General features: G+C 49.4%; 1 protein-coding gene across 4 annotated transcripts in view; it reads left to right on the forward strand.

The window, feature by feature from the left end:
* The first annotated feature begins 10,156 nt into the window (after window positions 1–10,156).
* LOC135057016 (gastrula zinc finger protein XlCGF71.1-like) overlaps window positions 10,157–13,335 on the forward strand; it is a 51,732-nt gene continuing 48,553 nt past the window's right edge. For 3 of the 4 annotated variants that reach the window (XM_063962878.1, XM_063962877.1, XM_063962880.1), the window contains exon 1: window positions 10,296–10,472. The gene's annotated coding sequence lies outside the window, so the exon portion shown is untranslated. Of the gene's footprint in view, window positions 10,245–10,295; window positions 10,473–13,335 lie in introns of those variants that run through there. The other variant, XM_063962879.1, reaches the window with a different exon arrangement.

Below are 13,335 nucleotides of genomic sequence, written 5' to 3' on the forward strand. Positions count from 1 at the left end.
TTGCAGTAAGCAACAACAAATACAAAGCTACACAGTACTGGCTAACTTTCAGGAACTGACTAACCAACAAAGATTCAGCAGCATCTGCTTAACCTGAGAAGAGGGTTTTTAAAGCAGGTGCTGTCCACGCCCCACTCAGACCTCACAGACTGTGAGCACAAAAGCCAGCACCGAATCCCCTGGTGCACAGAGCCTGTAACCACTGCACAGCAAAAGACCCGAACCGGAGTATCAGCTGCGCTCAGGTTACTCCGCTAGTACTTGTCTCCCGGTTGCCATGACGGCGTGGCAGCACAGGGCAGGAGACCCTAACAGAATTCATTTCTTTCCAATCTGTCCGCTCGCGCCTGGAAGCGACGTCTGTCCACATCCGGTAGATGGAACGCACGTTCCGGGTGTTGGTGGAACGCACAGACATCTTCCCCATACGGAATTTTTGGTTCATAGCAAGCTCATATACCATAGGAAAAAGTAATAGAGAATAGATTACTATATACGAATGGAATCCTTTTCCAAAGTCATATCTCCATAAATTATATACAAAAATGAATAAAAAAATCTTTATATGTTTTCCGTTATCCTATATTCTTTTTCAATTTATCAGTGTAAATGGCACATAGACGCATCTATTTATATGGAGGTTGGAATTGCATTTTCTGGGGACTCGTTACAACCGTAGGGTAATAATTTGCTGTTGTGTTATAAGAACCACTTCATTTCAAATTCAATATTGAGCCCCTTTGGGTCTACGGTCCTCAATTCATATATTGGAGGTCATTCCGAGTTGGTCGCTCGCAAGGCGATTTTAGCAGAGTTGCTCACGCTAAGCCGCCGCCTACTGGGAGTGAATCTTAGCATCTTAAAATTGCGAACGATATATTCGCAATTTTGCGATTACAAACTTCTTAGCAGTTTCAGAGTAGCTTCAGACTTACTCGGCATCTGCGATCAGTTCAGTGCTTGTCGTTCCTGGTTTGACGTCACAAACACACCCAGCGTTCACCCAGACACTCCCCCGTTTCTCCAACCACTCCTGCGTTTTTTCCGGAAACGGTAGCTTTTTTTCCCACACGCCCATAAAATGGCCTGTTTCCGCCCAGAAACACCCATTTCCTGTCAATCACACTACGATCGCCTGAGCGAAGAAAAAGCCGTGAGTAAAAATCCTAACTTCATAGCAAATTTACTTGGCGCAGTCGCAGTGCGGACATTGCGCATGCGCACTAAGCGGAAAATTGCTGCGATGCGATGAAATTTACAGAGCGAACAACTTATTGTTCGCATTTCTGCCTTTGCCAGCTGTATCTCACCATCATTTGTTCTCCAATTAGGGATAACAGCTTTTATTCGTTGGCTGGTATTCTACTGAATGCCACGTGCTACAGTGTGTTTGAGGTGTGAGCTGGTATGACACTCACCGTGGTTATAACATTAAATTCTTTCCTCAAAATTGTCCATCTCTCCTGGGCACAGTTTTCTAACTGAGGTCTGGAGGAGGGGCATAGAGGGAGGAGCCCGTTCACACCCAGTTTAAGTCTTTATAGTGTGCCCAAGCTCCTGCGGATCCGTCTATACCCCATGGTCCTTTTGGAGTCCCCAGCATCCTCTAGGACGTATGAGAAATATATATAGTCCTTGAGGTCCGGCACCCCTAAACAATAGTAGCAATGGCCCAGGTGCCCTCTGTACTAAATAGTATATTGTCAGGTGTCACATCATATAAGCCAATGTTACGAGGCCCGTAGCCCAAAGGGGCAAAGGAGAGGCTACGGGCCCCGGAACATTGCTTGTTTGATGTGACACCTGACAATACACTTGTAACACTTCAAAAGACCTGCTTGAGTGGCGAAATATTTATATATCTATATTTCTACATGTGTATAATATATATTTATATAAATAATATATACATTTATATATATATATATATATATATATATATATATATATATATATATATATATATATACACATATATATACACACACACAAATAGACATATATATATATTAGTAAGGAGCCATTATCATGTGACTCCTTGCTGGTTAATATTAGACCCAGATTGGGGTAATGGAGGTGTGAGGTGTGGTGCCTCTGGACTGGCTGAGCTGGATGGCTTTAGTGTGGCATACCTTTACATTCTATTAACACTTTTCACTTATTAATTTTCTAACACTATTTCTCTATTTTAATTACATTTCATGTTTGTATCACCCCCTCTATAGCTTCGGCTTCCTAAATACTAATTTATTAACACTATAGTTTTTTACACTGGTGTGTCACGCTGTGCTTTCTGGCTCATTCTGGTGTTTTGGGGTGCCACACCCTGCACCTAGATATAGCGCTAGGGACCCCAAATATACAGAGAGGCCTTGATGCGGCTTTGGGGCTTAACCACACATTTGCGCAAATGTGTAACGAAGATCTCTGAATTCTATTATCATGTGGGATTTATATCTGGTTACTGTTATCCATTCAGTGTGCTGGGGAAACAATTGCTTTTTTTCTTGCTCAGAAATACCCCTTCCTTTCGAGCACCTGAATGATATCACTAAGCTAATTGAGCTTTTACCAATATATATATATATATATATATATATATATATATACACACACACACACACACATAAATAGACATACATACATATATATATATATATATATATATATATATACACACACACACACATACAGTATATATACATAATAAATATATATATATATATATATATATATATATATATATATGTGTGTGATACTGGTTGCAAATACTTTTACATTTCTTGACAGAGCAATCACAGTGTATATTTATTAAGCTCCCCCCTCCTCCTACATCAGGGCTGTGTACTACTGCAGCCAGCCAGCCAGGCTTTTAGCCTATTAGCCCCGGCCCCCAGTGCTGATACTGTGCCAGGCAGCCGCAGCACGAACCTACTTTTTTGGTGCGCATGCAGGGTTTTCTACTGAAGACGGGGCCGCCAGAGACTCGAGACTCCCGCCTCTGGCTCCGTCCTCTCTGTTGCCGGGTGCGCGCGTGTGACGTCACATGCGCGCGCAACGTCATGATGTCACACACGCGATGTGCCGGCGTCCGCATCCCGGAAGCACAGTGAGCCTCGTCTAGTGCTGCTGGCACCCTACAGCAGGTCACTTGCTGTCGGGGAGCCAGCAGAAGCGATCGCTGCAGAAGAACTGGGCTCATTAGCGCCCCCTAGAGCACAGCACCCGGGGCACGTGACCCCCTAGCCCCCCCCCCCCCCCCCCCTAGTTTCGGCCCTGGACGGGCTTCCGCAGGAGATAGGGCACTCTAAGAAAGCTTTGGACTATGGGTGTGCACTGGCTCCTCCCTCTATGCCCCTCCTCCAGACCTCAGTTAGGGAAACTGTGCCCAGAGGAGATGGACAGTACGAGGAAGGATTTTTGTAAATCTAAGGGCGAGATCCATACCAGCCACACCAATCACACCATATCACTTGTGATAAACTTACCCAGTTAACAGTATGAACAACAACATAGCCACGGGTCAACCGAAAAACTGTAACATAACCCTTATGAAAGCAATAACTATATACAAGTCTTGCAGAAGTCCGCACTTGGGACGGGCACCTAGCATCCTCTACGGACTACGAGAAATAGATTTACCGGTAAGTAAAATCTTATTTTCTCTAACGTCCTTGAGGATGCTGGGACTCCGTAAGGAGCATGGGGATTATACCAAAGCTCCCAAACGGGCGAGAGAGTGCGGATGACTCTGCAGCACCGATTGAGAAAACAGGAGGTCCTTCTCAGCCAGGGTATCAAACTTATAGAACTTTGCAAAGGTGTTTGTCCCCGACCAAGTAGCTGCTCGGTACAACTGTAATGCCGAGACCCCTCGGGCAGCCGCCCAAGAAGAGCCCACTTTCCTAGTGGAGTGGGCCTTAACTGATTTTGGTAACGGCAATCCTGCCGGAGAATGCGCCTGCTGAATCGTGTTACAGATTCAGCGAGCAATAGTCTGCTTTGAAGCAGGAGCGCCAACCTTGTTGGCCGCATACAGAACGAACAAAGCTTCAGTCTCCCTGATTCTAGCCGTTCTGGTCACATAAATCTTCAAAGCCCTGTCTACATCCAGGGACTCGGAATCCTCCAAGTCCCGTGTAGCCACAGGCACTACAATAGGTTGGTTCACATGAAAAGATGAGACCACTTTTGGCAGAAAGTGAGGGCGAGTCCTCAACTCTGCCTTATCCACGTGAAAAACCAAGTATGGGCTTTTATGTGATAAAGCCGCTAATTCGGAAACACGTCTTGCCGAAGCTGACGCCAACAACATGACCACCTTCCACGTGAGGTATTTCAACTCCACAGTTTTGAGTGGTTCAAACCAAGGTGACTTGAGGAAACGTAACACCACGTTAAGATCCCAAGGCGCCACCGGAGGCACAAAGGGAGGCTGAATATGCAGCACCCCCTTCACAAAGGTCTGTACTTCAGGAATAGAGGCCAATTCTCTTTGAAAGAAAATGGATAAGGCCGAAATCTGGACCTTTATGGACCCTAATTTTAGGCCCAAAGTCACTCCTGTTTGAAGGAAGTGAAGTAGACGGACCAAATGGAACTCCTCCGTAGGAGCAGCTCTGGCCTCACACCAAGAAACATATTTCCGCCATATACGGTGATAATGTTTTAACGTCATGTCTTTCCTAGCCTTGATCAGGGTAGGAATGACCTCCTCCGGAATCCCTTTTTCCGCTAGGATCCGGCGTTCAACCGCCATGCCATCAAACGCAGCCGCAGTAAGTCTTGGAACAGACAGGGCCCCTGCCGCAGCAGGTCCTGCCTTAGAGGAAGAGGCCATGGATCCCCTGCGAGCAACTCTTGCAGCTCCGGATACCAAGTCCTCCGTGGCCAATCCGGAACAATGAGTATTGTTCTAACCCTGCTTCTTCTTATTATCCTCAACACCTTGGGTATGAGAGGAAGAGGAGGAAACGCATAGACCGATCTGAACACCCAAGGTGTCACCAGAGCGTCTACCTCTACCCCCTGAGGGTCCCTTGACATGGCGCAATACCGCTTTAGCTTCTTGTTGAGACAGGATGCCATCCTGTCGATTTGAGGCAGTCCCCAACGATCCGTGATCTGTGCGAAGACTTCTTGATAAAGTCCCCACTCTCCCGGATGCAGGTCGTGCCTGCTGAGGAAGTCCGCCTCCCAGTTGTCCACCCCCCGGGATGAACACCGCTGATAGCGCGCTTACATGGCCTTCCGCCCAGAGTAGAATCCTGGTCGCTTCTGCCATGGCCATTCTGCTCCTTGTTCCGCCTTGGCGGTTTATATGAGCCACTGCCGTGACATTGTCTGACTGAATCAGAACCAGTTTTCTCCGAAGTAATTCCTCCGCTTGACGCAGGGCGTTGTATATGGCCCTCAACTCCAGGACGTTGATGTGGAGACAAGACTCTAGGCTTGACCAGAGACCTTGGAAATTTCTTCCCAGTGTCACTGCTCCCCAGCCTCGGAGGCTTGCATCCGTGGTCACCAGGACCCAGTCCTGAATGCCGAACCTGCGACCTTCTAGTAGGTGAGCACTGTTCAGCCACCACAGGAGAGATACCTTGGTCCTGGGAGATAGGGTGATCCTTTGATGTATTTGTAAATGGGACCCGGACCACTTGTCCAAGAGGTCCCATTGAAAAGTCCTCGCATGGAACCTGCCGAAAGGGATGGCCTCGTAGGAAGCCACCATCTTCCCCAGGACCCGCGTGCACTGATGCATTGAAACCTTTTTTGGTTTTAATAGGTTCCTGACCATGGCTATGAGTTCCTGAACCTTTTCGATCGGAAGAAAATCCTTTATCTGGTCTGTGTCTAGAATCAGCCCCAAAAAGGTCAGACGCGTTGTAGGGACTAGCTGGGACTTTGGTATATTGAGAATCCAGCCGTGTATCTGCAACGTCTTCATGGACAGAGACACGCTGTCCAGCAACCTCTCCCGAGATCTCTCCTTTATGAGGAGATCGTCCAAGTATGGGATAATTGTGACCCCCTGCCTGCACAGGAGCACTATTATTTCCGCCATTACCTTGGTGAAAATTCTCGGGGCCGTGGAAAGCTCAAACGGCAACGTCTGAAATTGGTAGTGACAGTCCTGCACTGCAAATCTCAGGAACGCCTGATGCGGGGGGAATATCGGAACATGAAGGTAAGCATCCTTTATGTCCAGGGACACCATCCAATCGTCCCCCCTCCAGGCTGGCGATGACCGCCCTGAGTGATTCCATGTAGAACTTGAACCTCTTCAAGTACAGGTTCAGAGATTTCAGGTTTAAAATGGGTCCGACCGAACCTTCCGGTTTCGGGACCACATACAGGGTTGAGTAATATCCCTCTCCTTGCTGGAGATGAGGAACTGTGACAATCACCTGTTGAATATACAATTTTTGGATTGCTGCCAACACTAGCTCCCTCTCTGACGGGGAAGGCGGCAGATCCGATTTGAAAAATCGGTGAGGAGGCAAGTCTTCGAATTTCAGCCTGTATACCTGAGAAACAATCTCTAATGCCCAGGGATCCACCTGCGAGCGAACCCAGACGTGGCTGAAAAACCGAAGACGAGCCCCCACAAGATCTGCCTCCCCTCGGGAAGCCCCAGCGTCATGCGGTGGACTTTGCAGACGCAGGGGAGGACTTCTGCTCTTGGGAACTAGCTCTGTGCAGCTTTTTTCCCCTGCCTTTCCCTCTGGCAACAAAGGATGATCCACGTACCTTCTTGTTTTATTGGAACGAAAGGACTGCATTTGATAATGAGGTGCCCTTTTTGTATGCTGCGGGGGGACATAAGGTAAGAAATTTGACTTACCAGCCGTAGCCATAGAGACCAGATCCGAGAGGCCGTCTTCAAACAACTCCACCCCTTTGTAAGGCAAGGACTCCATATGCCGCTTTGAATCGGCATCTCCCGTCCACTGTCGGGTCCACAAGAGCCGCCTAGCAGAAATAGACATAGCATTTATTCTGGAGCTTAATAAACAAATGTCTCTCTGAGCATCCCTCATATACAATGCAGCATCTCTGATATGCTCTATGGTCATATGAATGGCATCCTTATCTAAGGTGTCAATTTCCGTAGATAAGGAATCTGCCCATGCCACAACCGCACTACAAACCCAGGCCGACGCCATAGCCAGTCGAGCAATAGTACCGGAATGATTGTAAATGTGCTTTAAGGTAATTTCCTGCCTGCGATCAGCAGGTTCCTTCAGGGAAGCCGTATCCTGAGAAGGCAGTGCCACCTTTTTGGACAAACGTGTCAGCGCCTTGTCAACTTTTGGCGAAGATTCCCAGCGTATCATATCAGTTTGAGGAAAAGGATACGCCATGAGAATCCTTTTGGGAACTTGTGGTCTCCTATCCGGAGATTCCCAAGCCTTTTCGCACAACTCACTTAATTCAAATGAGGATGGAAAAGTGACTTCAGGCTTTTTCCCTTTATACATGTGTACCTTCGTGTCAGGGACAGGGGGTTCTTCAGTAATATGCAAAACCTCTTTAATGGCAATAATCATGTACCGTATACCCTTTGCCACCTTCGGCTGTAATTTTGCATCTTCATAGTCGACACTAGAGTCAGTATCTGTGTTGGTATCTGTGTCATCGATCTGGGATATGGTGCGCTTCTGAGCCCCCGAAGGACCTGGTGCCCCAGGGACAGGCATGGACTGGCTCCCTGACTGATCCCTAGCTTCTGCCTTGTCTAACCTTTTATGCAATAGATTGACATTTGCATTCAAGACATTCAGCATATACACCCATTCCGGTGTCGGCGTTGCCGACGGCGAGCTGAAATTCAAGCACTCCCCCTCCACATTAAGCGAGCCTTCCTAGTCAAACATGTCGACACACGCATACCGACACACTTCACACACACACACACACACACACAGGGAACCCCTTTCCTGAAGACAGTATCCCTGTCAAGGCCCTTTGGAGAGACAGAGAGAGAGAGTATGCCAGCACACACCCCAGCGCAATGACCCTGGAGACCAACAAACTCATACACCTTACATACTCCAGTCACTGTAAGGGGGGGGGTGCAGGGCGCGCCCCCCCCCCCCCCACCCTCTGCGCCCTGCACCCTTACAGTGACCGGAGTATGTAAGGTGTATGGGATCAATGACGCACAGCTGCAGTGCCGTGCGTTACCTCAGTGAAGCTCTGAAGGCTTCTGCCGCCTGACTTCTGTCTTCTGTACTTCTAGCTCTGTGAGGAGAACGGCGGCGCGGCTCCGGGGGTGGACGCCCAGTAAGAACCTGTGTTCACCCCCTATGGAGCTAATGGTGTCCAGTAGCCGAGGAAGCAGAGCCTATCTTTGACAAGAAGGTCTGCTCCTCTCTCCTCAGTCCCTCGATGCAGGGAGCCTGTTGCCAGCAGTGCTCCCTGTGAAAAAGTAGTAAAAGGTAGAAAAAAAAAGCCAAACAAAAATGCTTCTAGGCAGAGAACTCTGGAGAGCTCTCTGCAGTGCACCCATCTTGCTCTGGGCACAGTGTAAAACTGAGGTCTGGAGGAGGGGCATAGAGGGAGGAGCCAGTGCACACCCAGAGTCCAAAGCTTTCTTAGAGTGCCCTATCTCCTGCGGAGCCCGTCTATTCCCCATGGTCCTTACGGAGTCCCAGCATCCTCAAGGACGTTAGAGAAAAGTGTAATAAGCGTCAGAGAGCGCTGTTTCCGGATAAGTGACTTTCTGTGTATCATACACACTAGATACTGAGACTTTCATTCCCCATTATAAGGGTGAGAGGCCGACTATCCGGTGACCCCTGGTCCCCGGCGAGATTCCCCAATAACTTGAAACCACAACGATCTTGGGCAAACTTGGTCACATCTTTATTGAAAACACACCAATACAGAATAAAATCGCAGGGCAAGGAAAGAATGAGTGAGCAAGGCTCCTATAACCATGTTCGTAAAAATGGGTAGAGGCCACATCCCGCCCCCCCCCGGATACCTATGCGTGGAGGCGTGCTCAGCTCAACCTCGTGGGCACGCCGCATCCCGCCCCCCCGCCTACCAGTGTATGTGGGTGCGTTCGGACCAACCTAGTAGGCACGCAACATCTGCCACACCTGGGGACCCCGATACCATGTGCATACCACCTTGAACTGACGCGCAGCCCGTGCGACCCAACCGTCCCAAGTCGGAGCCAGGCGTGCGGCCTGGTGAATATGACTGGCCGTCTGCCATCCCCTTACGTAACATTCCATACCATGCCTTGCTCACCACTTTCCCCATGCCGCTCACAAAGACTGTGACAATTTTTCGATCACCGCACTGATCGTACCCACATAACATTCCAGTAGTAACGCGTTACCCAATAACAGCTCTTGCATATACCTCTTATTTAATGTTTTTGTTTTGTTTTTAAACGTGACCTCAACCACAACATTTTAAACACACATCACAATAAATTACCCCTCACCTGCTTACACCGCAATATGGCTCTACGCACAAAAAAGACTTGGTATAGCCTCCGGCTGGGTAGGTGGGCAACCTTACCGGTAAGAAGTGCCTCCTCTCCCGCCTGCTGCTCCTTAAGAACGCTGCACCAGTATTGCCCCCTGCCCGCAAACGCGCTGCCCCACTGGCCCGCTGGCTACCCCAGGTGCCAAAACGGGGATGAGCTCACTTGCCCGGCCCCCTGCCCTTCCCACCACCAGCCACGCACCCCCTCGCGACCCTCCCGGTTAACCGGCTTCGGTCGCCATTTTGGCGTCCTTTGCCCCTATTACACAGAGTATAAATGTCACCATCACTCTCCTCCCTATACACATACATATTACACACATAGCACCCATTCATACATACATATATATATATATACTCACAGAGGGGTGTGCTGCCCTATATCCTCACCCCTGCTACACAGCCCATGCTGCACCACAGGCTGCTCCAGCTGCACTATAACAAGGCAACAGATGCTGCTCCCCCTTTAGTACAGCAACCTGACACCAGAGCTGCTCAGCCTATAAAATAATAATAATAATATCATTACCTGCTGCCAGACACAGCAATGGCTGCTCTCTGCTCCTGCTGCCTTGTGGGAAAGATAGAAGGAAGGCGGAGCTCAGACCAGGGGAAAATGGCCGCCGCTCTCGACGTCACTACACGGCCCGTGAACCTATTGCTGCTGTCGGATTGATGTACAAGAAAATGACCGCCGCGCTCCTCCACTGAGGACATCTATGAGTATACTAATAACAGAGGTTGGTGTGGCGGGGTGTTGGACGGGAGGGGCCAGTCACCAGGAAGCAGCCTGTGCCAATCACGCCCTATTTCCGGACAGTGCGTTCCACCTTACTTCCGGCCTGTGCGGTCCAACTGTCGGCCCATGCGTTCCACACACAGGAAGTGAGTTTTTTCAGATCCCTTAGGGTCGGTCCCTTAGGCCACTTGGTTCTTGCATCTACCCGGCCACTCTCCGTCAACATCAGGTAATGGCGTCTTACTATACAGGGTGGTGTCTGTGGTGTCCTGTTGTTTTTATTGTTATACAGGAGGAGCAGCCTCTGGTGTCCTGTTGTTATTATTATTATACAGGAGGAGCGGCCTGTGGTGTCCTGCTAATATTATTATTATTATTAAACAGGAGGAGCAGCCTGTGGTGTCCTATTGTTATTATTATACTGGGGCAGTGGCCTGTGGTGCCCTTTTATTATTGTTATTATTATTATACAGAGGGAGCGTCCTGTAGTGTCCTGTTGTTATTATTCTTATGCAGGTGGAGCGTCCTATGTTTCTTCTTCTCCTTCTCCCTCCTCCCCCCTCCCCCCTGTTATTATTATTACACAGGGGGAGCAGCCAGTGGTGTCCTGTTGTTATTAGTATTATTATACAGGGGGAGAAGCCTGTGGTGTCCTGTTGTTATTAATACAGGGGGAGCAGCCTGTGGTGTCCTGTTGTTGTTGTTATTATTATTATTATACAGGGGGAGCAGCCTGTGGTGTCCTGTTGTTGTTGTTGTTGTTGTTATTATACAGGGGGAGCATCCAGTGGTGTCCTGTTGTTGTTGTTATTATTATTACTATTATATAGGGGCAGCGGCCTGTGGTGTCCTGTTATTATATAGGAGGAGCAGCCTGTGGTGTCCTGTTATTATATAGGAAGAGCAGCCTGTGGTGTCCTGTTATTATTAATATTATTTTCTGCAGCGGGGTACACTGGTATTCCACAAGGAATAACATCGGGGTGTAGAGTTGGATCTTGAGTCGAGGCACCAACAGGCTAAAAGCTTTGACTGTTCCCAAGATGCACAGCGCCGCCTCCTATACAACCCCGCCTCCATGCACAGGAGCTCAGTTTGTAAGTGGGTGCCCTGCAGCTAGCAGGACACTAACAGGTAGGGGCTGCTCCTGCAGCCCTCAGAAGAGCTTTTTAAGAAGTAATTGAAGACTTCGAAGGCCGCATCAGAGGCACTCTGAGTGCTAGATGTCAGTCAGACATCTCCTGCTGCAGCTCCATCACCTCCCCCAGCAGCGCTGTATACTCCCGCGTTCCCTGGTTGTCGGGTACTTACAGCGGAAACTCCGGTGCTTCACCCAGGGCGCACACACACTGGCCGAAGCTCTCCAGGATTGCATGGACGCACCTACTAGGGAGGAGGTAAGAGGGTCCCCCAGACGGGACCCGCCAAAATCGCGATCCGCAGCGGCTATTAGGAGGCCGGCCGTTCGCGCTGGCATTGATATTGTGTTGGTACAGGGACCCCACTAGACCACCAGGGCAAGGGCACAGGTTGTGTTACCTCAGGTACCCGTTTATTAAGGCCCACAGTACCTGGTGAGGAAGTCCAGCAAGGGGAGAAGGCTCTGACCTGTAGCCCCTCCCCCAGCACCTGGGCGCCATTTAGAGTAAATGTTCCCGCCCTGGAGCTGCATCTTTCTGTCTCCCTCACTCTCTGTCAGCGTTTGGGTGCCATTACACACAGCTGCGCTGTTCTTGGGACTGCTGGGCGATGCCTCCTCTGTAATGCCGCCTGCATCATCAGCGCTGTGCTTCTACAGGACACTTAAGTATTCTACATGTCGTTGAGACAGTGTTAGTTAAGAACAAGGGCTTACTTCAGGGTTATTTAGTACATGTACCCTGTGATATACATCCAGTTTTTACTGTGCATTGTTATATCTACTTTTATACATAGCTGTTCTCTGTATTTACTTAGTATTGCTAGTCCAGTGCAGGTTTACGGTTTGTCATAGTTACTGCATTGTATATGTGACTATATTACTCTTTCGTCCTAGAGGATGCTGGGGTCATCAATAGAACCATGGGGCACTTTAAGCCTTTCAAAGGGCGTGACCTGGCTCCTCCCTCTATGCCCCGCCTCCAGTCCTCAGTTTAGAAATGTGCCCAGGGAGACTGGTCACGTATCTGGGGAGCTCTACTGAGCTCTCTGGAAAAAGACTTATGTTAGGTTTTTTATTTTCAGGGAGGCTGCTGGCAACAGCCTCCCTGCTTCGTGGGACTTAGGGGAGAGAAGCGTGACCCACTTCTGTGAGTTCCAGGGCTCTGCTTCTGCTGACAGGACGCTCCGCACCTGAGGGGAGATGAACGCCGGGTACGCTCGGATGCTCGCTCCCACAGCCTGCCGTCACCCCCTTTCAGAGCCAGAAGTCAGAAGACAGATGAGTAGAAGAAGAAAAGAAGACGTCACTTCGGCTGACGGCATTGCAGAGGTACCGCACGGCTCAGCGCAGCGGCACTGCAGGTGCAGGCGGCACTACGGGTGCAGGGCGCTGGGGGAGGAGCACCCTGGGCAGCATTAACCTCTCGTAGACTGGCTATTTAGGACATTTATGTCCAAAACTACCCCGCCAGTATAAATACATTTGAAATAAATGCAGGAAGAATCGCGCCATTGAAGGGACGGGGCTTCTTCCCCTCAGCTCACTCTCTGCCCGGCGCCATTTCCTCTCCTCTGGCTGCAGAGACGCTGGTCCTCCACACCGCTGCATACAAGTATCAGGGTGCTAAATCAGGGGGGGCCTCAGTGAATTTGTGATTATATACATTTATTGTTATAGCGCTGCAGTCTGAGACAGTTTTTCTGCGGTCTCAGACCAGTTCAGTAGCGCTGGGCTGTGAGCTGGCATACTCCCTCTGTGTCTCTCTGACTGACTTTCCATAGGTCTGTCCCCTATAGGCCCAGTGTGTCTGTGGGTGATGGTATACGTGTGTCAACATGTCTGAGGCTGAATGCTCTTCCCAGGAAGAGCCTGCAATGGGAGCACAAAAAACATTGGGGGTGGCCCCGTCGGCGCAGCCGACTCCTGACTGGGCTAATGTGTTGAATGCTTT

Source organism: Pseudophryne corroboree, chromosome 3, assembly GCF_028390025.1.
Source record: "Pseudophryne corroboree isolate aPseCor3 chromosome 3, aPseCor3.hap2, whole genome shotgun sequence".
NCBI lineage: Eukaryota > Metazoa > Chordata > Amphibia > Anura > Myobatrachidae > Pseudophryne > Pseudophryne corroboree.